This window comes from Eumetopias jubatus, unplaced genomic scaffold, assembly GCF_037043125.1.
Source record: "Eumetopias jubatus isolate StellerSeaLion01/CBP00866 unplaced genomic scaffold, mEumJub1_p1.0 scaffold_4, whole genome shotgun sequence".
NCBI lineage: Eukaryota > Metazoa > Chordata > Mammalia > Carnivora > Otariidae > Eumetopias > Eumetopias jubatus.
The window spans coordinates 119,396,897-119,421,600 of record NW_028274810.1 but is presented as its reverse complement, the minus strand read 5'-3'; the positions used below and the strand labels follow the sequence as shown (position 1 = coordinate 119,421,600).

Sequence of the window (24,704 nt, the reverse complement as noted above, 5' to 3'; positions counted from 1 at the left end):
AAATCCAAAATATTTTAATGTTTAATTTTCACATAATGTATTAAAAATCATATCAAGAGAGGAAACGTGGTAATTCGTAAGAGCAAGAAAACAGTAAACATATATAAAAAGCTTTATATTCCCTAATAATAAAAAGGAAATAAATATAATATAATTAAAGTGGTTTAGAGCACTGATTCTGAAATAGATAAACCTGGGTTGAGTTCTCACTTATTTAATTATTAGGTTCTTTGAGCAGTTGTTTTATTTGTAAAATGAGATTTCCATTTATTTATCTAAGCATCAGTTTTCCTTATCTGTAAAAGAGCAAAAATAACCTCAAAGATTGTGTGAAGATTAACAGAAATGCCAGTTTTATTGAACAAGATCACTACTTCTCTTATTAACATTAAAATTACAAGAATATATAGCTATCTGGGGTGCTGGGTGGCTCAGTCGTTAAGCGTCTGCCTTCAGCTCACGTCATGGTCCCAGGGTCCTAGGATCGAGCCCACTCTGCAGGAAACCTGCTTGTGTCCCTCTCTTGCTGCGTCTCTGTCAAATAAATAAATAAAATCTTTAAAAATATATATATATAGAGCTATCTATTTTGACATTCTATCTCAAGCACAGTACATGTAAGAATATCCATGTCTGAGACACACTAGAACTCAAACACGTGAATACAAATCTCAGGCTTTTATGTCTTCTTACACCATGATTACTACTGTATGTGTAGCACTTAAAACAGTCCCTGACACACAATAAATACTCTGTAAATATAATGCTGTTTTAATGATCATCATCATTACTATATATAAACCATACCCGTATGCTTTTTCTAAAATGTCTAGTCTCTTTAAAATGTAATTAAAGATGAAAATACTGTAAATACAGAATGCTTAATGGTTTTATCATCTTTTCCCATCTTTTACATCATTATTAGTGACCAATCACATCATTTCTTTCAAGTCTATCAGTGACTGTTCACTGAACATCTGTTAGGTCATGCACAGACTACAAAGTGTGTTGCTGTGTTATTCCCTTGTCTCCTGGTGACAAACCTGATGACATTTTAGAAAAATGGAAAACCAAATGAGGGAATTTGCCAACAAAGATAAAAGTGCAGCAAAAAACTGGAAGTGGTAACCCTGAAAGTCAAACTCTAAGAGAACATAAATGAAGTTACGGAAGAAAGGGTTAACTGCAAGAATGTGACACTGCTGCCATCAGAGAAACTAAGCATGCCAGTCAGAGGAACTGTCAGGGTGAACTTCATCACCATAAATGAAGTGGTTATGATGAAAAGGATGAAAGGACGAAGATGTCCCAGAGGAAGTAACACCAGCAAAAAAAAAAAAAAAAATCATATTAAAGTAATTTTGGGGGGTGGCGCCTGACTGGCTCAGTCAGTGGAACATGTGACTCTTGATTTCGGGATTGTGAGTCAGAGCCCCACACTGGGCACAGTGATTACTTTAAGGAAAACAGGAATTCTTGGATATATTTCAAGACATTGAGAATACAACAGATAAAACTTTGGAAGCAAATCCAAACTCAGAAAGAATTATGACAGTGTGGCCAAGGCATAAAAATAATGTTCACTCCAAATTATAAGTTATACAACAAAGAAAAAGAAAGCAGGCGATTGCTCACTTTTAATTACATGCAACCTATGTAAAATTATATACAAATATCAATATATCTAACCTACATAAACAAAAGGAAAACAGTGTCTTTTGGAAGCAAAGAATACAATGTCCATCCACTCAGGTCCTTCTCTACAATTGTGACACTTTGCAGAATACCTCTGAATTATACCTAAAAGTAACAAAAACACAGACAAGTTCAAGGTTGGGAAATACCAAGTCCAAAAGCTAAGTTTTCACATCTTAATTTGCCACAGACATTTTTTTCTATTGGGGAACATGTAACATAAACAAGTGTTCAGTAGCAATAACCTAAAGTGCTAAAACAGACATAATGCTCTTACATGTTTTAAGTGTAACATACTCTCATTCTTTTTTTTTTAATAGAGAGACAGTGCACACACAAGCAGGGAGTGTGGGAGAGGAAGAGAGAAAATCTTAAGCAGACTCCCCGCTGAGTGCAGAGCCCCACTGGTCTCGGATGGATCTCATGACCTGGAGATCATGACCTGAGCTGAAATCAAGAGTCAGATGCTTAACCCAACTGAGCCATCCAGGTGCCCCAACATGTTCTCATTCTGTGTTTGAATTGCGTACCACAAATTTCAAAAGACAGATGGTTGAATCTTGAGTCAACTATGCAATTTTTTTTAAAAGCCTATTCCAATACTAGAATGAAAAACCAACATATGCACAAAAAAACTAAGAACTCAAATACTCAATACTCGTAATAATAATAAACTCAATACTCGCATCCCACTCTTAAAATTTCCTAATTCTTAACATGTCATTAAAATTTAGAGAAGTAATTTGCAAAATCTGGCTGGTTTAAAGGCAATCTGTGTTGTTCACAAATAACATAAGCCAGTGTAGCATTTAGTTCAGGATACTGCAGCATGATGTCAAGCAGGAGCAGCACTATGGACCTTCAGAGAGAAGCTCTGTGCCTGGGTTGTCATATACTGCTCTCCTAATTCCAGAGAGTTCTATGACCAAAACAAATATTTAATCACCTTCCTAGCAAAAATATGCATCCACACATACTGTATTTTGACAGAAAGAGTCCATTGGTGTTTAAACTCTCACCAAGAATCTTAAGTTTCTCAAAGCTTCAATTTCTCCATCTGTAGAAAGGAAGCTAATACCTACCCCCCCTAAGACTGAGAGACTCAGAGAATGAGAGGTACCGATTACACTGTCTGGCTCTTTTCCCAGGTCTTACCCATCCCATCAGGCCAACCTTACTCGCTCTGCACAGGTGCTGTTCCTATCATCCTTGTAGGTCTAAGGGCCCAACATCAGAATATTAGAGTCTCTGTTTGTCAATTCCACAAGTATTATTAAAAATGTTTAGGGCGCCTGGGTGGCTCCGATGGTTAAGCGTCTGCCTTCGGCTCAGGTCATGATCCCAGCGTCCTGGGATCGAGTCCCACATCGGGCTCCCTGCTCCTTGGGAGCCTGCTTCTCCCTCTGCTCCTCTCTCTCTCTCCCTCTCTCTCTCTCCTCCTCTCTCATGAATAAATAAACTCTTAAAAAAAAAAGTTTGTATCTCCAGTAGTGCTTATGATACAACGTAATAAGACAATCTTTATCCTGAAAGAGATTAATGACTTGCTATGGAAATAATACTTGAACATATAAAAAGTAACAAGTCCATAATAATTCTGTCCACACTATACTATCATTACGGACTACAATAATAGAAATTTGGAGAACAGGACAGTGTGAAAGAAGAATATATCCCAAGTATGGATTAAGTATCTTCAAATGGGCCCCATAGCACATCATTTCACTCATCAAAATGCCTAGCTCTTTCCCAGGACTGAAAGCAGTTATCACAGCCTGTTCATTGTTATTATAGCCCCTGAACTAAGCACAATACTTGAAACATTGTAGTCTCCAGTGTGCGAATGCGGAATGAGTGGATTTAGCAAACAACATGATAAAATATGTAAGCAGCCTGGCATAAATACAACTAGTTCAGAGTTACGGTCCCATTAAGACTGGCCACCCTGCTAACAGGATTTGTTTGGGAAAAATGAGTGATAAGGAATGATCGATATACAGGTAGCAAGTAACTGACAAAAATTTAGAAAAAATGTGCGATTTTCCTATTAAAAATTAAAGTGATAGAGACTTTAAATAAAATACACTAATGTGTCCACCATCGTTTTATAGATAATGATTTTTCCAGGCTGACAAAATAACGGCAACAAATGTGGATAACTGATCTCTGGAGATCTAGTATATTCGGGGAGATATTGTACATCTGATATGTGGTATTACTGCACAGCTGTCTTGGTAGCAATCAAATAATAGATTTTTAAAAGACTATTTAAAATGCTCTGCCACAATCTTAAATGTGAACTGCTTCCTTATGGCAATTCTATAAAGATCAGAGGACCTCCAACAGACCAGATATGTTATGCAATGCAGAGTGTAAAATGTCGAGTAAAACAAGACCTACCCTCCAGAAGCTCCTAGTCTATTAAGAAGACATGTAAAAAATTATTACAATGGGGCACCTGGGTGGCTCAGTCAGTTAAGCCTCCACCTCTTGATTTTGGCCAGGTCATGATCTCATGCATGGTGAGATGGAGCCACGCTTAAGACTCTCTCTCCCTTTGCCCGCCCTTCCCCGCCATATGCATGCGTGCTCTCTCAATAAACAAACAAATATATAAATACCACAATACAATAGCTAAAATACTGTAGAACTGGAGTTCTTTGGATTAACTGCAATGGGAAAACAGGGGAATAACTGAACTATACCTAGAGGACAGTCTCAGAGAAAGCAACGACGTTTGAGTCTGCCTGGTATGTTTAAAAAAATACCACCATCTTCAACTCTTTGAGGAACCTCCATACTGTTTTCCAGAGTGGCTGCACCAGCTTGCATTCCCACCAACAGTGTAGGAGGGTTCCCCTTTCTCCGCATCCCCGCCAACATCTGTCGTTTCCTGACTTGTTAATTTTAGCCATTGTGACGGGTGTGAGGTGGTATCTCATTGAGGTTTTGATTTGGATTTCCCTGATGCCGAGCAATGTTGAGCACTTTTTCATGTGTCTGTTGGCCATTTGGATGTCTTCTTTGGAAAAATGTCTATTCATGTCTTCTGCCCATTTCGTGATTGGATCATTTGTTCTTTGGGTGTTGAGTTTCATAAGTTCTTTATAGATTTTGGATACTAGCCCTTTATCTGATATGTCATTTGCAAGTATCTTCTCCCATTCTGTCGGTTGTCTTTTGGTTTTCTTGACTGGCTGGGTGATAGACACTGGGGAGGGTATGTTCTATGGTGAGAGCTGTGAATTGTGTAAGACTGTTGAATCACAGACCTGTACCTCTGAAACAAATAATACATTACATGTTAAAAAAAAAAAAAAGAAGAAGAAGATAGCAGGAAGGGAAAAATGAAGGGGGGGAACTGGAGGAAGGAGGAGAAAAACCATGAGAGACTATGGACTCTGAGAAACAAACTGAGGGTTCTAGAGGGGAGGGGGATGGGGGATGGGTTAGCCTGGTGATGGGTATTAAAGAGAGCACATATTGAATGGAGCACTGGGTGTTATACACAAACAATGAATCATGGAACACTACATCAAAAACTAATGATGTAATGTATGGTGATTAACAGAACATAATAAAAAAATATACCACCATCACAACTTTCAAAGACATTTTTTAAATTCAGTAAGCTTTAAATTAAGTAAACTTTTTTTTAGGATAAATATGAGCATATCCACTAACCTGGAAAAGGGGAATATTCTCTTTTCCTAAAAGAGACATTTTAAGCGCTATCTGATTATTAACAAGGGGTTCATGATAGATTGACACTAAAGTCCTTAAGAAAAAGGCCTTGCTAAACCGAAACTGAGGCAACATCAAGAACTTCACACACAATGGGTAAGATTTTTCAGTGTGACTAAACACACACACACACACACACACACACACACAATTTTTTAACTACTATTCCATCTGCCATGCATGTCTGAACCTTAAATCTGTCTGCTCTTATTTTATTTCTACGTACTGAAGTTTAGATAATTCCAGATTTTGACTACTCAAGTCTGAATTTACAAACCAGATGACAGGAAAACATTTTCAAAAAAGGACATGTACTATTTTAACTCTTTAATGATCAAAGATTATCTATGTATGTGTTTATCTTTAAAATAGTTCAACATGCTACAGTTCCTGGAATGAAGGGGGGTGGGTATGGGGTGGAGGGGAGGCTCTCTTCTCTTTTTAGAAACAACCTTACATGTCTTACAGGCTTTCCTCCTAAAAATGAAATGTCCACTAGTAGCCACAGGTTACCGAATGTGTTTAACAGATAAAAACATCAATAACACACAACTACAAAAGCATCACATCATATAGGTTAACTTTATTTCTCAAAAGAGTTGGTAATCGTTTTTTTAAAAAAGATTTATTTATTTGAGACACACACACACACACACACACACAATGGGAGAGAGCACAAGCAGAGGGAGCAGCAGAGGGAGAGGGAGAAGAAGCCCAACTCAGGGCTCGATCCCAGGACCCTGGGATCATGACCTGAGCTGAAGGCAGACGCTTCACCGACTGAGCCACCCAGGCACCCCAAGGGCTGGTAATCCTTTAGTGGAACTGTTTCTCCTAACTTTTAGAGGTTGTGCAGAGATAATCAAGTGGAAAACATTCAGTATTTGCAGATTTTGGCATATGTGTGTATATATATTGCATCAGGTTGCCTTCTATGTAATAAGAAGGGACTCTCATTTCCTGAAATCATTGTCAACATGCATACATACTATTTTGTGCTACATGCTCAAAACAGTGTATTTGAATGTTTTATTCTCGAAACAGCATAAACACAAGAATAGAAAGCAAATCAACAGATAAAAACTTCTCCAAACTAGGAACTGTTTTGGCCATGTTAAATTTGCCAGGCCGAGGCCTCCAAATGAAGATATGGAGGGTCAATGGAGCACAAGTGTGGAAGTCAGGGAAGGTCAGCCCACAAATACTGCCCCTCCACTCCCATGACTTCCTATCTTGTGAGAATGGTCCAAAGACCCAGGATACTTGAGAATCGTTCACAGAAATAGCAACTAGACCAGTGCCACCGTGTCCTAACCAGACTGTAATTGTAACATAATCTGCTTCTTGCCCTCCTGTGGTTACTGCTCACTTTCTGAACCTGAATTCCTAATCTCTCCACCACCAATTCTGTGAGCTACCTGCCATCATGCCAATGAATTCCCTTTCCATTCAAATTACCTTGTAAGTTTCTCCAACTTTTAAATGAAGACCCTTGAATGAATTATAAAGAATATTCTGGAGTCATACAGAAAGCTAACTCTAACTCCCTCCCTAATTTAAAGCCATTCCTACAAATAACCAAAACTGTGTTACAAATGTAACTTGGGGTTCAGAGTATAGACAGTAAAGATACTCTGAAATTAAAGATTACATAAATCATTTTTTGAGACTTTTAAGAGGTACCTATATTATTAAAATTTTAAGCTTCAAAGTATAAAATATGAACATTAAAAAAGTGTAAGAGAACATTCAGAAAGAAGACAAAATACTAAGATCACTTTAAAATATATTAGTCTAATAAAGAATTTAAAAACTTCCCAGAAAAAGAACAATGAAACACATTTTGAGGAAAAAAGGACACTAAATGATACTGATTTTTACAAACTGTTTTCTCTGTAATAAGATGCCTTCCTTTTTGTTTTATATATTCTAAACTGCTCCAAGAACAGTAATGAAAAGATTCTCCACCTGGGCCTACCGTTTCTTTAGATCCCTAATTCATATGTTTCCTCACTAAAAAAACAACACATATGTGAAATTACCTTTCATTCTTTCTGAAAATATTTCATAAATCAAAAGTGCAATTTTTAGCTATACTAAAAACCAGCATTTCTTACATTCTGGGTAATATCCTGTAGTCATACTCAGTCCCCTAATCCATCTGGTATTTTTTTAAGGAATACATTTAGAAGAAGCAAAGCACATATTAAGGAGAGTAAGAACATATTTAAAACTTTAGGAAGCATTTGCTGTAAGGAGGGAAGAGGGTTATTAATATTTGTGAATACCTACTGTGTCCGACGCATTTTGCTATAGACTGTAATTTTTTCATATAACACTGCAAAACAGATGATGTTACCCTTTCCATAAAAAGGAAATGAGGAAAATGAACCTCAGAAATTGGTTTACTTATCTCAGGTCAGTGTTAATAAGGGCTGATCTGACTTAAGCACAGATCTGACTGGTCCCAAAGATGATATTTTATCCATAACAAAATGCCTCAATGGGCACATTCTTCTTGTAAAAATTCGTTTTCATTGATAGTTTTCTTATTAGAAAAACAATTGTAACCATTATCCTGAACAAACAAAACCTGTGGGATGTAACCATAAAGCAGTGTTTTATCTACCACTGTCCTTTAAAATTATTCTGTGTTGACAGTTTAATGTCCCTGAACTTTTATTTAGGCAAGCCTATGACTTTGGTCATTTTCAAGTTATAAAAACTGTCAGAATTTAGAAAGTGATAGACCCAGTTTAGTATAATTGTCAAAATTTGTCATCCAGGACTATAGCTTCTCCCCATGTCCCAGTTCTGCCTGCAGCCTGCGTGCCTAGGCATGACAGGAGCACCGTGCTTTACCTGCTCTCCCTTCCACCTTACTAACCCTGGGTGTAGCAGTTAAGTGTCATTAGAGGGCATGAGCACTCTCAGCTCAAGAAGTATTTAAAATTGACCTGTCAAGGAATGCTTTCTGGAGTTCCCTGGAAGCTCTCACCCATTCCACCACCGGGGATCTCTCACCACAATTTCTTGATGCAAAATAATGCATCTCCTGTGGAAATCCAGCCATTTCTTCCTCCCCCTCTGCCTCATACCACCCTGATCCTATGAGCTTCCTCTCACTAGTGCCCCTCATCCAGTCTATGGGAAACATGTACCCCTTCAGAACTCAGGGAGGATGGGCAGTCCACCCACACAGTAACCTTGCTTTGCTGCACTGTCACAGCAGATAGCTTCTCTTTCACTCAGGCACAGTGAGACAGACATCAACCCACTGTGTCCTCTAAACTATACAAGTTACATATTCAGCTCTCAAATCATTACCAGAAAGCTCCTGTACTTAAGGGGGAGCACATCAAAAAGAGAGGGGGGAGGTTAGAGGAAACTCCTAGCACACTAACAACTTGGTTTAAAAACACTTTTCCATTTTCCAGCAACTCAATTCAAAAACTACTCCAATTTCCAGCTCCCTGATTCTTTATACTAACAGATGGGGTAGGTATTTAGAGGTCACAAATCCATTTTCTGGCTCTTTATTTTGCAAGGCCTGCATGGTATGCTTATAACTCTCTTTAGAAATGTGCACCTCTCAACTTAGGGCCAAACTCAGAATAAAAGAGTTCCATTTTAACATCTTATTACATGATATATTTAGCACTTTACTAAATTTTCCACAAAAAGTAGGAAGAAAAATCCATAATCCCACCACATAGTTAGCTACAGTTAACACTTTAGCATGCTGTTTTCCTTTCTATAAAGAGTCCATTTGTCATCTGACAATTTAAGTTTTCTTTTTAAAATCTTGTACAAAAACACCCCATTTACATAATTTCATCAAGCAATCCAGTTTCCCATAGAATTTCAGCATGCCTTTTTCAAACACCAAATTTCCACTATGCCAATGTAAAGGTGGCTTTCTGAAACTTGTCACACTGTCACTCCCCAAACTCAAAACCTGTAATGGCTCCCCACTGCCAGAGATTAAACTTCAATCTTTTAAATTCTCTATGGTCTCCTATACATGTTACATGTCTAAATGTTAACTTTAAGCCCTGTATTCATCCTATAAAAATCATACTACAAGAAGCATGTGAATGTCAGGGGAGTTTCCAACCATGGGATCTGTCTGACCTACACTCAAGATGAGAAGTGTTTCAGGGTTTGGTCACAGTTCCACAGTGATTACTGAAAGTATCACAGGATGGAGCTCTACCAGGATTACAGACAGGCTGAATCCACGAAATGCAACAGAGCATATTAACGTGGCAAAAACAAACTTGCAGCGGGGATCAGTCCTCATGTGACTGCAAATAAAACTCTATCACCACACATACAATATTTACCGGTTTCACACTCATGATCACAACTGCCAAAAAGTTAATCTAATGCTCAAGAGCAGATTTATGGAAACTTTAAATGTTTAAAACTGGATTTGGGGATTGATTTTGTCAATGTTCCACACATAATCTGCCATCCATTCCCAGAGAACACATTAAAAAATTTGTTTTAAAGTCATCTTTCAGCAGATGAAGTGAGAAATAAATTCCAATTAACATGCTACCAAGAAAAAAAGCACTCAGTTCTTAGCCCAAAGAATCTCTGCTCTTCTCAGAAGCATATGTCAGTAAAAACTCACAGAATTACAGAAGTGCCTGAAGAAAGAAAAATAATCAGTTCTCTCTTAAAGTTGACAATAAATGTATTCACTCAAAAAGTACACAAGAACAATGAGCGTGGGGCAAATACTGACGTGTCTTTATGTATAACTGTGGAGGATGTGTGTGCATTCATACAACATGCATGTATGTGAGGAGATATCTGGGGAGATGTTCACTAGAACACTGACTACTTAGATGGTGATTTTTGCTTTCTTCTTTCACTTTTTTATTTTGTTTCATTTTTAAAAATAAATGAGCGTATACTTTTACAAGAAAAGAATGCTATTTGCACTATTAAAATATGGCATGACAAGCTACAGTAATCAAGACATGTGGTACTGGCAGAAGGAAAGACATGTAGACCAATAAAACAGAGAAGAGAGTCCAGAAATAAACCCATGTATCTAGGGTCAACTGATTATCAATAAAGATACCAAGGCAATTCAAAGGGGGAAAAGGACAGTCTTTTCGACAGGTGGCACTAAGACAACTGGCTATCTACATACAAAAAGATCAACTTAAGAAATTCACCTCATGCTATACATAAAAGTTAATTAGGGGTGCCTAGGTGGCTGAGTGAGTTAAGTGTCCAACTCTTGGTTTCGGCTACAGTCATGATCTTGGGGTCGTGGGATCGAGCCCCGTGACAGGCTCTGCGCTCAGCATGGAGTCTGCTTGGGATTCTCTCTCCCTCTGCCCCTCCCACCGCTCACATGCTCTAAGTAAATAAAATCTTAAAAAAAAAAGTTAAAAATGGATCATAGACCCAAACATAAGAACTAAAACGATAAAATATAAAACATTTAGAAGAAAACACAGGCATAAATCTCATGGCCCTGGGTTGGACTAAGACTTCACGGACACAGCACCAAAAGCAGGATTCTTTTTTTTTTTTTTAATTTTATTTTATTGTGTTATGTTAATCACCACACATTACATCATAAGTTTTTGTTTTAAGATTTTTTTTTAATTTTTTATTATGTTAATCACCATACATTACATCATACATCATTAGTTTTTGATGTAGTGTTCCATGATTCATTGTCTGCGTATAACACCCAGTGCGCCATTCAGCATGTGCCCTCTTTAATACCCATCACCAGGCTAACCCCTCCCCTCTAGAACCCTCTGTTTCTCAGAGTCCATAGTTTCTCATGGTTCGTCTCCCCCTCTGATTCCACCCCCCTTCATTTTTCCCTTACTGTTCTTTTTTTTTTTTTAACATGTATTATTTGTTTCAGAGGTACAGGTCTGTGATTCAACAGTCTTACACAATTCACAGCGCTCACCTTAGCCAAAAGCAGGATTCTTAAAAGAAAAGAAAAAGATAAACTAGACTCTATCAAAGTTCAAAACCCTTGCATCTCAAAAGATACCATTAAGAAAATAACAAGACAAGGCACAGACTGGGAGAAAATATTTGCTAATCATGTGACTTATAACTGCCTGGGATAAACTGTCTCACAGCACCTGTTTAGCTCTACTTTATGATTTGAAGACAGTTTCCTGTAACACTGTAAACTAGCTATACTTTTTTTAAGAAAATTGCTCACTCATCTCTTACTTGTGAGACCCAAATAAGACCCTAGAAAGGATCTGAGAGACCAGAGGCAGGGAAAGGACTTCACTAAAGTTTTGCCTGTATACCTCAACTAGGAAAATTTGAAATGTTTAAATATTTTTTTAATTATTTAAAATCACAGGCTATCTACCTACCCAAATTAGGCAAACTGAGAATGGTTGAAAAAATTAAATTTGATTTTTAATAAAATACGTGATTTTTAAAAGCTGCTAAGAACACTGAAAATCAGCTAAAGTTCTTAAATGAACTTTTAATATGCTAATAGACTACTAAGAAGGGGTCAGTGACACATACCAAAGACAGAACACTGGCCAGTTGTCACTATGACACATACTATAATGGAACTTTGGCACACCCATTTCAAAGGGTTGCCAACCACAGGCTACATATTTTGACTATTGCTTCAACATACTGTTCTATAAATAAAAAGCTTTGGTTTAACTATATTCACATTTTAATATAGGAAGTCCCAATTATCAAAGTGTATTTCCAAAATGCTTTAGCCCTTGATTCTCAAACATTAAGCTTTTATCCACTAGCGACTTAGAAGAGGCGCCACCATAGCTAGATTTCTTTACATTTCCAGCTCTGTACATTCGTGTACACTTTAACCCAAATGGATAGAATAAATGAAGCTGACTTTTCTGTACTTTAGAAAACAACTTGGTAAATAATATATATGTAATACCAGAACATATCAAAGGTTTAAGTCAAAACAAGCTTAAACGTAACAATTTTCAGCAAGCAAAGTTAAAGTTCGAAATAACATTTCTCACGTTTGTTTACAGAAACTAACTGGACAGGAGTTAGAAAATGATGATTGATAAAACGAAGCCCAATCCCCTTTAAAAAAATGAAAAATTCTAAGTTTAAACCTTCCTCCAACTATGCTAGCCCCTCTTTTTTTTTTTAAGATTTTATTTATTTGGGGTGCCTGGGTGCCTTAGATGATTAAGCATCTGCCTCCGGCTCAGGTCATGATCTCAGGGTCCTGAGACTGAGCCCCACATCGGGCTCCTGGCTCAGCGGGAGCCTGCTTCTCCCTCTCCCTCTGCCTCTCCCCCTGCATCTCTGTCTCAAATGAATAATAAAAAAAAATTTTTTGTAATTAAAAGAAAAGATTTTATTTGTCAGAGACAGAGAGAGAGCATGTGCACAAGCAGGGGGAGCGGCAGGCAGAGGGAGAGGCAGGCTCCCTGCTGAGCAAGGAGTCCGATGTGGGACTTGAACCCAGGACCCTGGGATCACGACCTGTGCTGAAAGCAGATGCTTAACCCACTGAGCCACCCAGGGGTCCCTATGCTAGCCCCTAAATATATACTGTCCCAAGATCTAAAGGAAAAAAAAAAACACCTCATTAAAAATGTGCTTATATTGTTTTGTTAGAATTTTCCAGAATTTTAAGTAGAGAATTGTTGTATGACATAAACAAAAGCAATCTCATACCTTGCAACCCAAGGTGGTCTTCCTGTGCTTCACCTTAACATAATGTCCCTGAAATTCCTAAAAAACCATGTGTGATTTTTTTCAAATTAAAAGATGTCTGGACATGTTAGTCATTATTTTTTGAGTAAATGTTACCAGATACCAATTTACCTTGGAGAAAATACATCTCGAATCCTGATGCTCTGGCTACTGCTATTAGTGAGAGTAATACTGTCCTTCATCTCTTACACAGGAGTCTCATGTTTTCTATCAGCATCCATGAAAAGGTGGCATGGTAAAAAAAAAAAAAAAAGAAAGAAAAAGAAAAGGTGGCATGGTAACTTACTAGCTTGCAAGTAGGGTAAAATCTCAGACCATCATGCTTCTGGACAGTTTTGGCAGTAAGGATGGGATGCTGACAGAGCCACCCATGACCTTCTAGAAGACAGAGGATAAAGGCCCCCAAGGGCAGAGGTCTAGGAAATGGGAAGACACCCTGGGATCTGAGAGTGGTCCTGATGGTAGGTGGGGAGAATATGGATCCCTACCACCCTACCTGTTAATGAACAGGAGTTGGATTAATGTTTAGAAACTGAGCAGTAAAAAGTGGAACTGAAATCAACCACCCAAATGGTGACTTGGTGGTTGTTCACTCTCCTCTGGGCTGGCAGAGGAAGGGATATGCCAAGACAATGGGGCAAAAGCCCTGTGTCTCCAGGTGAAAGGCAATGTGGCTGTAACTACTGAGCCTCAGAATCCCTAAAACTAAAATGGATTATGTAAATAATGATGGCCTTGCTGCCAAAATGAAGTTTGAGTTGGACCAAAATTATTAGAAGTTCCTTTGATTGAACTATGAGGGAATGACCAAAAGGGAATACAAAGCTTTGACTGCTGGTAGAGGTGCTCTCTGCCTCCATGCTCCCATCTCCTACCCTGCTCTACTTCTACCCCCAAAACTCTTTTGCTTTACAGAAAAAAATGATGAAGTATGGGATTGAAGTCTCCCTGACTCCCAAGAAGGACTGAAGGCCATAGAGCCAATAGGCTGCCCAGGGAACTTTAGAGAGGGACTCAAAGCTTTAAGGTTCTTTTAGATATAGGCACCCATGTCATCACCACCCTGCCTGGTCCCGTGAAGAGAGGGAACATCCAGATTCAATTAATAGGGTTTGGGCAGGATTTACAGAGGGGAAGAAAAACGAATGTGATGAAAGGACAGGACTCTTTGGGCCAGTTCAATGTCCTGTTGCTGCCTCTACATCCCAGTGTATAGTTAAGAGTTGATATGTTACATGGTTGTACTTCCCCACCATGTAAGTGCCAGAGGGGATTCTCCCAATCAGGAAGGGTTGCATGTAGAAAAATACTACTACCTTTGGGGCCCCACAACCCTAATGACCGTTTTTTGGTTACAAGTCTCTGTGACATATGATTTTATTGATTAGAGCTTCTGACAAAGGGAGGCAGGCAGTCTCCACCTGCAGGTGCCCCTGGGGGTTCTGCACTCTGCCTCCCGGACACAACTATCAGGCATGCTCTTTCTCTAAAGCAATTGTTACCATGCTACTGGCCTCTTGTGGAAACTGAATCCCTGACTCATGGAGACCTCTTGAGTCCACAGGCTGATATTCCTACTTTGGTTTTCTAACCTACGGTCCCCCCTTGATATACTATAAAGGGCAGTTTTTAAAGGGGGTCAAATGTGCCCCAGCTTCCAAACCTCCAGGCTTATCTTATAAAAACAGCATTTGTCATTAACTTTACCTACTCTCTCTGCCAAATAAAGGACCCAATAGTGTAAAGTGTCAACTGCCAGTGTCAGGCGAGGCTCTTCTCTCCCTAAATCAAATTATTTGGAATCCTGAGGAATCGCTGCAAAAGAGGTAGGTAAGAGCTTAATCCAGGAGAACTGCAGCTGATAAAAGAAGATTTTCTTTCATTTCCAGTCATAGCTCCAGATGGGGGTTCTTAGAGCTGTTACCCGCATTGTTTGTCTCCTCTGTCATCATCCACAGGACTCTTGAGAAGCTGTAGGAATATGCAGGTGCGGACTCAAGGCATGGTGGAAATGGACTGTACATCATGGGGCAGAACCCTATGCTCCCCTACGCCACCTGGACAAAGCCCAGGGATAGTGACCTCCCAGGAATATCCACGTTGGTCTGATATGCCCACTTTAGGATGGGTCAACTCCATAACTAACAATGTAGAGAGTCAACTGAAAATGTATATTCGAGAATACATCCGGCTTTGTCTTAGCCCCAACAGCATCTCAACTTTACATGAAAAAGTAGCAATAGGACCTTTGGGGAAAACCGGAAGCAAACTTACAGGCTCTACAGAGCCTAAATCCAGTAAATCATCAAATCTTACGGATTTAATACTATTCCTCCATTGTCAGTACTCAAATCATGATCACTATCAATTCTTTCCTGGACTTTAGCAACAATAGCCTCTTAACTTGCCTGCTTGTATTGAATCTTACCTCATCTTCAATCCATTCTCCAAAAGCTGTCAGAACAAGCTAGTATTTCACTCTCCCCTCCCTTAAAATCCTAAAAAAAAAAAAAAAAAATCCTATAATGGTTTCCCTATAGCCTTCAGTCCAAACTGAACCTGAACTTGTTAACACAACTCACACAGCCAGGCTTACAGTTTACTTACTGTGTACCTCTTTCCCACACCTCCTTTGCAGAACCAGTAGCCGTTTCTAAAATGTACCTGACCTCTCTTATCTCAAAGCTTTTACCTCTCCCTCATCTTAGGCCCGTGCATTCTCCCCCCCTGCCCGCTTTTTTATTTTAAGATTTTATTCATTTATTTGAGAGAGACAGAGACAGCAAGAGAGAACAGGAGCTGGGAGGAGAAGAAGAGGGCTCCCTAGGAGCCCAATGTGGGGCTCGATCCCCGGACCCTGGGATCATGACCTGAGCCGACGGGAGACACCTAACCAACTGAGCCACCCAGGCGCCCCGCATTCTCCCTTTTGTCTGACTACTAGTCCACTCCTCAGGTTTTAGTTTAAAGGGCATGACAACATGGGCTTTTACCCTGACTCATAAGATTAGGTACCTATGGAATACACAGCACTGAACTCACATCGTCTATTTTTCTCGCTCTTCTACTCTAAGGAGGGACTGCTAGTAGTTTATTCACTGTTATTATAAGCGTGCTCATGTGTTCATTAACTATTTGGGGGATTCATAACAACCACATACCAAGTATTACACTAGTTGTCAAAAAATACATTATCAAAAACAAGTTGTTTTTTTTAAGACTTATTTATTGGAGAGAGACAGCAAAGTGGGGGGGGAGAGGGAGAGAAAGAATCTCAAGTCAGTGAGGAGTCTGCTTGAGATTCTCTCTCCCCCTCTCCCTGTGCTCCCCCAAAAAAAGAAATGTGTTAATTTAATAAAATTATATTTTGCCCTCCCTACCACACTGCATTGAAATTAATATAAAAATTTCCTAAGAATTGTGAGGCACACAGCAGAGACATTATTATTCCCATTTCATAGGTAATCTGAGAATCTTCACACTATCAGACAAAAGCAAATTAGGGCTTTAATGCAACGGTTTTGTCCATACATACTAAAATCTTACAATGAGTAGAATCTCTCAATAACAGCACAAATCAGCAAACTGTAAAAGTCCACTTCAAGACCCACCTAGTAAATCATGGCTTAGTGCCTTCAACTCTCTATTACTCTCATAAAGAACAGAGAAATGGCATAAATAATCCCCAAACAATAATATCTGGGAATATGTCATAACTTTTTTCATAGCAAGTATGTCCTAAAATTGTTTGACCTGAATTAGTATTCAGTGTAACTTGAATTATCTGAGAACATGCCACTTTATGATTGGAAGAAATATTCTAAGCACAGTGAAGTGTCTGTATTAGTTTAGGTTTATAATACAATACCAGACATATTGTACCAACTAAAATATATCAAGTAGAAATTACTCCCATGGCAGACTATAACTGCACAGGATTGAAAACTTCAGAGTTGCATAAAACAGTACCACTGAACGTCATCTTTTCAAAATAAATTAAATAGCTACAAAAATATATCTTTGCATAAGGTCTTCTACTTAAACAAAATCACCCAATATCTTTGAAAAAAAAGCCTTTCTCACCAATGGTACCACTATCAGGACATAGGCTATGTCACAAGAAACGTGTGTTTTTAAAGAATCAACCTTCTAAGAATGATTTCCTTGTTTAAAAAGTTTTACAAATGTCACTCATTTGCATTCCAATATACTTATATGAGTGGTAAAAGGGTGAAGCTACAGCTAGTAAGCAGGAAATTATAATCCTGTATATACTCACAAGAGAGTAGAGAAGTGAACATTTTCCATCCTGTGTGTCAGTTGAAAAAGTTTTTAGATTGGCTGTTTTAAGTATGCCTTCTAAATATATAATATAAAATACAAGACCTCAAATCAGTACTTTGAAATAGAATTTTAGTAAAGACTACAGATCACAGAGGCTTGGGTTTATGCCAGCCTTCCTCACCCTACTTGGGAGCATACTTGGACAAGTTACCTAAGTTCTCTGAGCCTGCTATTCCTGTTAATTAGTAGTTAACTAGGAATTAAAATGAGTAGTTAACTAGGAATTAAACTATACCATGCAGGGTTGTCATAAAACTACCTTAATGTATATAAAGAACTTGGTGTATAGTAGGTGTTCACTACCACAGCATAATAATTAAAGAGCCAAGACCAAGTTCTATCACTCAGTATCTGTGTCACTTTAGTTATTACTTAACTTCAATTTCCTAGTCTGTGACACGGGAATACTAACACCTAACAAGATTGTTGTAAAGACTGAATTTCTTCAGAACTCAACCCGGCAAGGAGTAAACACTATGTGCTAGTTACTATTAGCATTATGACCACCACTGCTGAAATATTAAATAAACACTGGGGTGCCTGGATGGCTCAGTAAGTTAAGCATCTGCCTTCAGCTCAGGTCATGATCCCAGGGTCCTGAGATCAAGTCCCGCGTTGGGCTCCCTGCTCTGCAGGGAGTCTGCTTCTCCCTCTGTTCCCCCCTCACTCGTTCTCTCAATCTCTCTCTCAAATAAATAAGATCATTAAAAAAAAAAATTACATAACCACTGTCACATGACTGATGATACCTTCCATTTCTGCCACTTGAAAAAATACCTCTTGAAAATTTAACCTCATTTTGGTGAACTGATCACAATACAGGATGAGCTTACACATCTAAGAATTTTTATGGTGACTTTAAATGCACAAGACATAACCTGAATTGACTGCTGCTCATGAATACTGAGAAGATATCAAATATCCATTCTAAGTGAACAAGTCTACTCAATGGACTAAAGCATAAGACAAAATGACATGCCTATTGTACTTTCTTTGTACTTTCTCCCCCAAGATCTCAAAGCACTTTAAATAATCAAAGAGAGCAATCCTCAAAATACACGAACTTGAGAAAATTGCAGCTGAGAGCAATCAACATTTTTCCCAAAACTTTTGCCACATAATTACAAAATGATGCTATAGTCAAAAACTCTTTGACCTTGCCATTCTTTCAATTATTCAAAACATCTGAGTATCCACTGTGCACCAGGCTAAATTCTGGTGCAGTAAAAGAAAAGGAGAGACCAAAAATAATAGCGGGAATGTCACTAACGATGTAATTAAATATTTCCAAATATTGTAATTTTGTTTTCCTTAAACAGTGAAAGAGCAAATTATAGGCCCTAACAGTTAAGTGCATCAATACTTAATGATTTAAGTAGCCTCATATAAGCGACAGTCCAGTATTTTCCCCCAAGGAAACCAGCAATAAAATAAGCATCCCTCTATACTCCTCAGTCACTCACTATGGTAAATGACCATTCCAAATATGAATTTAATAATCTCAAGTTCCGAATTTAATAATTCTCAAGTTCTGACACTATGTAACACATTTTTTAACCCATTTATGGGGAAAGTTCAGAGAAATGAAAAATTCTAAATCTGATTATGTAAAATATCACCTGTAATCTATCAGAAATAAACTACATTCGCTTAATCTTAAAATCTGAAATTATATTTTTGCTGGGGCAACTAGAATCAATTTACTAATCATGTCTCCCTTTGATGAACCAATTTCACAGGAGAAAAAATCTAGCCCTAATTATCAAATGATCTAGAGTTCATACTATATAGATCCAGCATCTTACGATCCAAGAGCTTCCTCTGAAGCAGCTATGTAACTGTTAAAAGTTTTAAGGAATTGAAAAATGTTATCTAACAAAATTGCTCTGCCAAAGAGAGGCAATCCTAACTATGAGTTAAGAAATCTTACTGCTAGAGTGGTTATCCAAAACCTAAAAGAGAACAAAGGGCCAAGTGCCTTTTTAATACCTAGCTCCCCAGAAGGGCTATTAGAAAATGCTGATATTAACGTTGAAAGCAATTGTATCATACTGATATCCAGGTAGGTTCACTACAGGACTAAAAACCTTCCTTTGACTTCATTATTACAGACTACCACGGTCACGTGAAAAAAAGGGGGGGGCCCTATCATATCATTTTATGAATGCTGATCGGGCACTTTTAGCCAACTACAACACTTACCAAGGGGTTATCAAATAAGCCCCAATTATCAAAGTGCTCTAGACACAAAGCTTGTTTCTATTATTAAATACAATTAAAGAATTAAAAGGATCAGTGTGTTTTTCTTGAGGTACATTTGTCTGAAATGATTTGCAATAAGTCCCCAAAGACCGAAGTGATTGAAATTCCTTCAGCTATATAAAACACTCCTCTGGAATGTCAGTCTGCCAAACTGCAAGACTATAAGAACACAAAACTGACTGATACACATTTTCCACATAAAGATTACGGAGTAAAATGATGACAAACGCAATAAATCTGCAGGAGGGGGAACAAAGTGTAAACAAATTCCAAAAATCTTTGTCTTATCCAGAACGGCACTTTGTGGTACTGCAAGAATTCAGGCATTTCATCAGTATTCCGCACACCAGGGGACACTCGGTAACTGTTGTTGACAAATTAGAGGAGAAAAAGTCTCACCAACAAACGGTAGTAACAGGTAATGTTGCAAATCAGTCATGGAACCAAGCGAGCGGGAAGGTGGAGGTGTAGAAAAGAGTAACAATCTTCCGCCAAATTTTACATTCTGAGAAAATTAACCCATCATAGATAGCCCTCCAGGAAAAAAAAAAAAGATATTTGGTACAGCCTAGAATAGCCATGAGTTACACACACACACACACACACACAGCAAGTGCCACTTCCACTACAGTTTGACAGTCACAGATTTGGGTAATTAAAGTAGAAATGGTGTGTTTTGGAAACACCCTAAGACCACACCCTATGACTGAGAATCCGGACTTTAAAATGCTGGGAATTTAAGTGGTCAACGCGGTGTATAGTTGGACGATCTGGCCGCGCAGGTGGAAGGGCGGAGAGGGGCAATAAAGACACCAACTTCCACGCGGGTGACTAGGAGGAGTGGCTGCCGCCGCGAGGCGTGGCGGAGTCCGAGGGAAAAGGGGGTGTGGATCTGTGGCTGAGCCCGGGGAGAAAGGGAGGGAGGAAAGGCGGCCGCGAGGAGGAAAGGGAGGTGGGCGCCGGGGGTGGGGGGCGAGCGCCGACGCGGGAGGGGAAAAGCCGGGGAGCCGGAGATCACGCGCGGCGACCGGCTCTGGGGGTGGGACGGCGCGGCGAGCACGCGCGTGGAGCTGCGGGTGGGAGGAAGGGGAGGAAGAAAGGAGGTCCGAATGAATGAGCCGCTGGCGGGGCCGGGGCCGCGGAGGAAGGGGCTGGGGAGCCGCGGGCCGGAGGAAGGGGGGCGCCCGCAGAGGTGCAACCGCAGCGCCGGGGGTGGGCGCCGGGGCGGGCCCACGGCGCCGGGGGCCGCGGAAGCCCCGCGCCGGCGCGGCCCCCACCGCGCCCGCCTCTCCGCCAAAACGGGGTCTAGGGGCAGGAAAGTGAGGGGCGTGAGGTAAGGGGGAAAATGGTAAAAATAAATCACTCACCCTCCGCTCGAGCCTCCGGGCTCTCTCAGCCCCGCTCCTCCGCCCTCCTCGAGCCGCGGCGGCGGCTCCTCAGCGGCGCTAGAGGGAGCCCCGGGCCCGGAGCGGGGCAGCGGCGGCGGCCGGACCGGGAGCCCCTCCGCACCTGCCCCTGTGGCGGAGCCGCGACGAGCCAAGCGGCGGCTGCAGCAGCGGCGGCGGCTCCGAGTGGGGAGGGCAAGTGACCCGGATGTACAGGGTAACGGCGAGGAGGGGGAGGGGGGAATGCCAGGAAGTGAGGGCGCAGCGGACCTGTCCGGCCGTGCGCATGCGTCGCGCGCCCGCCCCGCAAGGTAAATCCTCGGCCTTCCTTCCCCGCCCCTCTTCCCCGCCCCTCCTGAAGGGGGCGGGGCGAGGCTTGAGACAGGTGGTCCGGTGGCGAAGGGAGGAGAGGAAGGGGGCGCGGCCACCGCCTCCGCGCCCCCGCCCTCCTTAAAGGGGCAGCACATCCGCGCGGAGATGGCATCTGGGTGGGTCCGAGTCTTGCAGCCTTCTCATTTTACAGAAGGAAAACTGAGGTTCAGAGGTAGCGGGGAGCTGTCTCAGGTCAGCGAGCTCGGGAAAAGCAGGAACTGGAACTCGGAACTCGCAGATCAGGACTCTCTGTACTGAACTCAGCGAAGCCGCCACCTCCCACCACTCTCCACGCCTGGAATGGCTGGGCTGGTGAGCACGCCTTTCCCTCTCCGCCAGGTACTGAACCTCACTCACGCTCCCCGTTAAGGCAGAAGCGCTGGCAGGCTCCTCAGAGCTTAGAGGTGCACCGTTATCGCCTGTGATGGTATCCTGGAGACGCCCTGGGGAGGTGTTAAATGATCAATCTGAGGACAGAAATCAAGCGCCACTTGAGACTTGTACCTTGCCACGCATGGCTCTTTCAGATAAATGAGATTTTGTTCTACGGTTCCGCTCTGAGAAAAAATGTCGGGGGGGGAGGTCAGAGAACTTGGATGTGGCCCAGGGCACAGCATTTTATTTCCCTCATCCTCCTTCACCCTTAAACATAAATGCTCCCTCTTCACATACAAAACCAGAACATCTATCTAGCTGGTTCATCCTAATCCTGCTATGAAACTCTCAGATTTTTTCATTAACACTAAATGTAAATGATTACAATGTTACCTTTCTCTAGAATATTTTTGGTTTGAGCACATCATTACCATGGAGGTAAATGGTTCTGAATATTTCGGGGTCATGGGCCCTACTGAAAATCCCACAAAAGTAGGGGGTTTTCTCCCCCCAGAAGAATGCACACAAATTTGCATACAATGTCAGGGGATTTATGGTCTCAGGAAGCTTACCTATGAAACCCTGATTATGAACTCCTGGTCAAATAGGTAAAATGCCAGGAACTATCCAGGCCTTACCAGATGTGGCCAAGAAATCACTCCTTGCCCCAAATACAGAAGAGCAACCCTTACCTTATTTAGCCTTTTGTCTTCCTCTTGAGTTACATGGAGACTACATGGTATGAGCCATACTATATAGAAATGTGTTAAAAGAGTCACAGATTAGATGGCTTTTTGAAGGCACACACTAAAGGCAAGAGTCCTAGGCCTCAGACTTTTGCCCTAATTATCATACTTTAGGATGATTTAGGGGTTCTATACTATATCTATTATAATCTTCATCAGTTTCAATTAAACTGAGGGAGCCAATTTTTTGCCAACATTGATGCTGGCAGACGGTCTTCACAATTCAAGAACTGTGGTCCATGTTTCTGACACACTGATACCCATCCTTAAATAACCCTGTTCCGTAGAAACCCACTATCCTCAATTTGTACCAAGGAAGAGAGTTCATACACCTGCCCCGTCCCTTAAATATGTGCTCTGAGTAACCATACACCTCTACCTCAATATCCCAACAAAAGCAGAAATCTCTTTCATAGTATTCTCGACCCCATCCAGTTTAGCTCAAATATCTCCCATTATGGGGAACTCATTACCGCACTGATCAGCCTCTTCTCATTGTGAGGAACCTCTTCTTTTACACTGAGCAAAAATCTGATACCCAACAATTTTCATCCACTGGTCCTAATTTTATCTATGGAGAGCAACACAGATATGATGCCAGCCTGAGGGAGCTTTCAGTCCAGCCAAGAAAAGTCCACTGATGAATGATAACCATAAAATAAAGTTAAGCCCCCTTTAGGGGCGCCTGGGTGGCTCAGTCGTTAAGCGTCTGCCTTCCGCCCAGGTCATGCTCCCAGGGTCCTGGGATCGAGCCCTGCATCTGGCTCCCTGCTCCATGGGAAGCCTGCTTCTCCCTCTCTCACTCCCCCTGCTTGTGTTCCCTCTCTTGCTGTGTCTCTCTCTGTCAAATAAATAAATAAAATCATTTAAAAAAAAAAAAGATCAGCCCCTTTTGGAGACACCTTTCTCTTTGTCAGCCCTAGACCCATCCTGGCCTGCGTCACAACTCACACGTAAGCTTGACCATTACCCCATGCGGGATATCCTGAAAACAGGAATAGAAAACAAGACCTTAAGAGAAGTGCTGAATTTATTCTTCTCCGATCCTTCCTTCGTTATCCTGCATGAATGTAATCCCATTTCAGCTGAGGTCAAAGCTTTCCATTTACATAACTTGACTCTGCTTTTGTAAATTTCAGAAGTTCCTGATGCCGTCTTTAAATGCTGTTTCCTTTGAAAATTGCATTACTAAATCAACTTTAAAACATTACAAAGAATAAATTGTTTCACTTAATCACTGATGCATTCAATCAACACACAATTCCGCCCCTCTACTATGTCACAGGTACCATGCCGAGGGTTTAAAGTGGAGGTCAGTAGACAGGGCAGGTACCTGCCCTGGAGGGGCTCAGGATTTAGTGAAAGAGCTGTGACCTCATAATTACAGCACAGCACGATTCATTGTAATCTAGGAGAGTGGAAGAACCAACAATCCCTGGGACAGCTGTGAAGGCTTCAGAGAGGATGGGTTTGGTCTTGAAGAGATCAGGGAAGGGATGAGAAGAGAAGGCACATGGGCAGAGGAAGGGGAGTTTATGACATGCTGGAGGGAAGACTGGGTGAGATGGTGAAGGATCTCCTCAACCACCATGCTATGGAATTTGGAACTTGCCTCCTGAAGGCAATAGCAAGTAAACAGAAGCTTCTCAGCAAGGGAGAGACATAATTAGTTGTGTTTTATATCAAGATCACTCTGATGACAGCGTCCAATATGGACTACAGTGGGAATGGGGGCCTGCAGACCACTGAAGTTGCTGTGCAGTCCAGGGGAGAGATGAGAGCCTGCTTTAGGAAACTGACAGTGGAGAGCAAGAATGGGCATCAGAATTAAGATACTGATGTTTAGGGGCACCTGGGTGGCTCAGCTGGTTAAGCGACTGCCTTTGGCTCAGGTCATGATCTCAGGGTCCTGGGATTGAGCCCCGCATCAGGCTCCTTGCTCGGGGTGGGGAGAGCCTGCTTCTCCCTCTCCCTCTGCCTGCTACTCTGCCCACTTGTGCTCTCTCTCTCTCTCTTTCTCTGTCAAATAAATAAATAAAATCTTTAAATAAAA

At 40.9% G+C, this 24,704-nt stretch overlaps 1 protein-coding gene and 1 non-coding gene across 7 annotated transcripts in view; both read right to left on the bottom strand.

Annotated features, from left to right (window-relative positions):
• The window catches only part of CYRIB (CYFIP related Rac1 interactor B), a 102,720-nt gene that overhangs the window by 59,438 nt on the left and 18,578 nt on the right, over nucleotides 1-24,704 (bottom strand). The window contains exon 1 of one of the 6 annotated variants that reach the window (XM_028105551.2): nucleotides 21,141-21,270. The exons of 3 other annotated variants lie outside the window; for them this stretch is intronic. The gene's annotated coding sequence lies outside the window, so the exon portion shown is untranslated. Of the gene's footprint in view, nucleotides 1-15,595; nucleotides 15,616-21,140; nucleotides 21,271-24,704 lie in introns of those variants that run through there. 2 more of the 6 variants (XM_028105547.1, XM_028105548.2) reach the window with 2 other exon arrangements.
• Nucleotides 15,083-15,271, bottom strand: LOC114211209 (small nucleolar RNA SNORA73 family). Its single transcript, XR_003609712.1, has one exon. It is a non-coding gene; the product is annotated as a small nucleolar RNA SNORA73 family (small nucleolar RNA).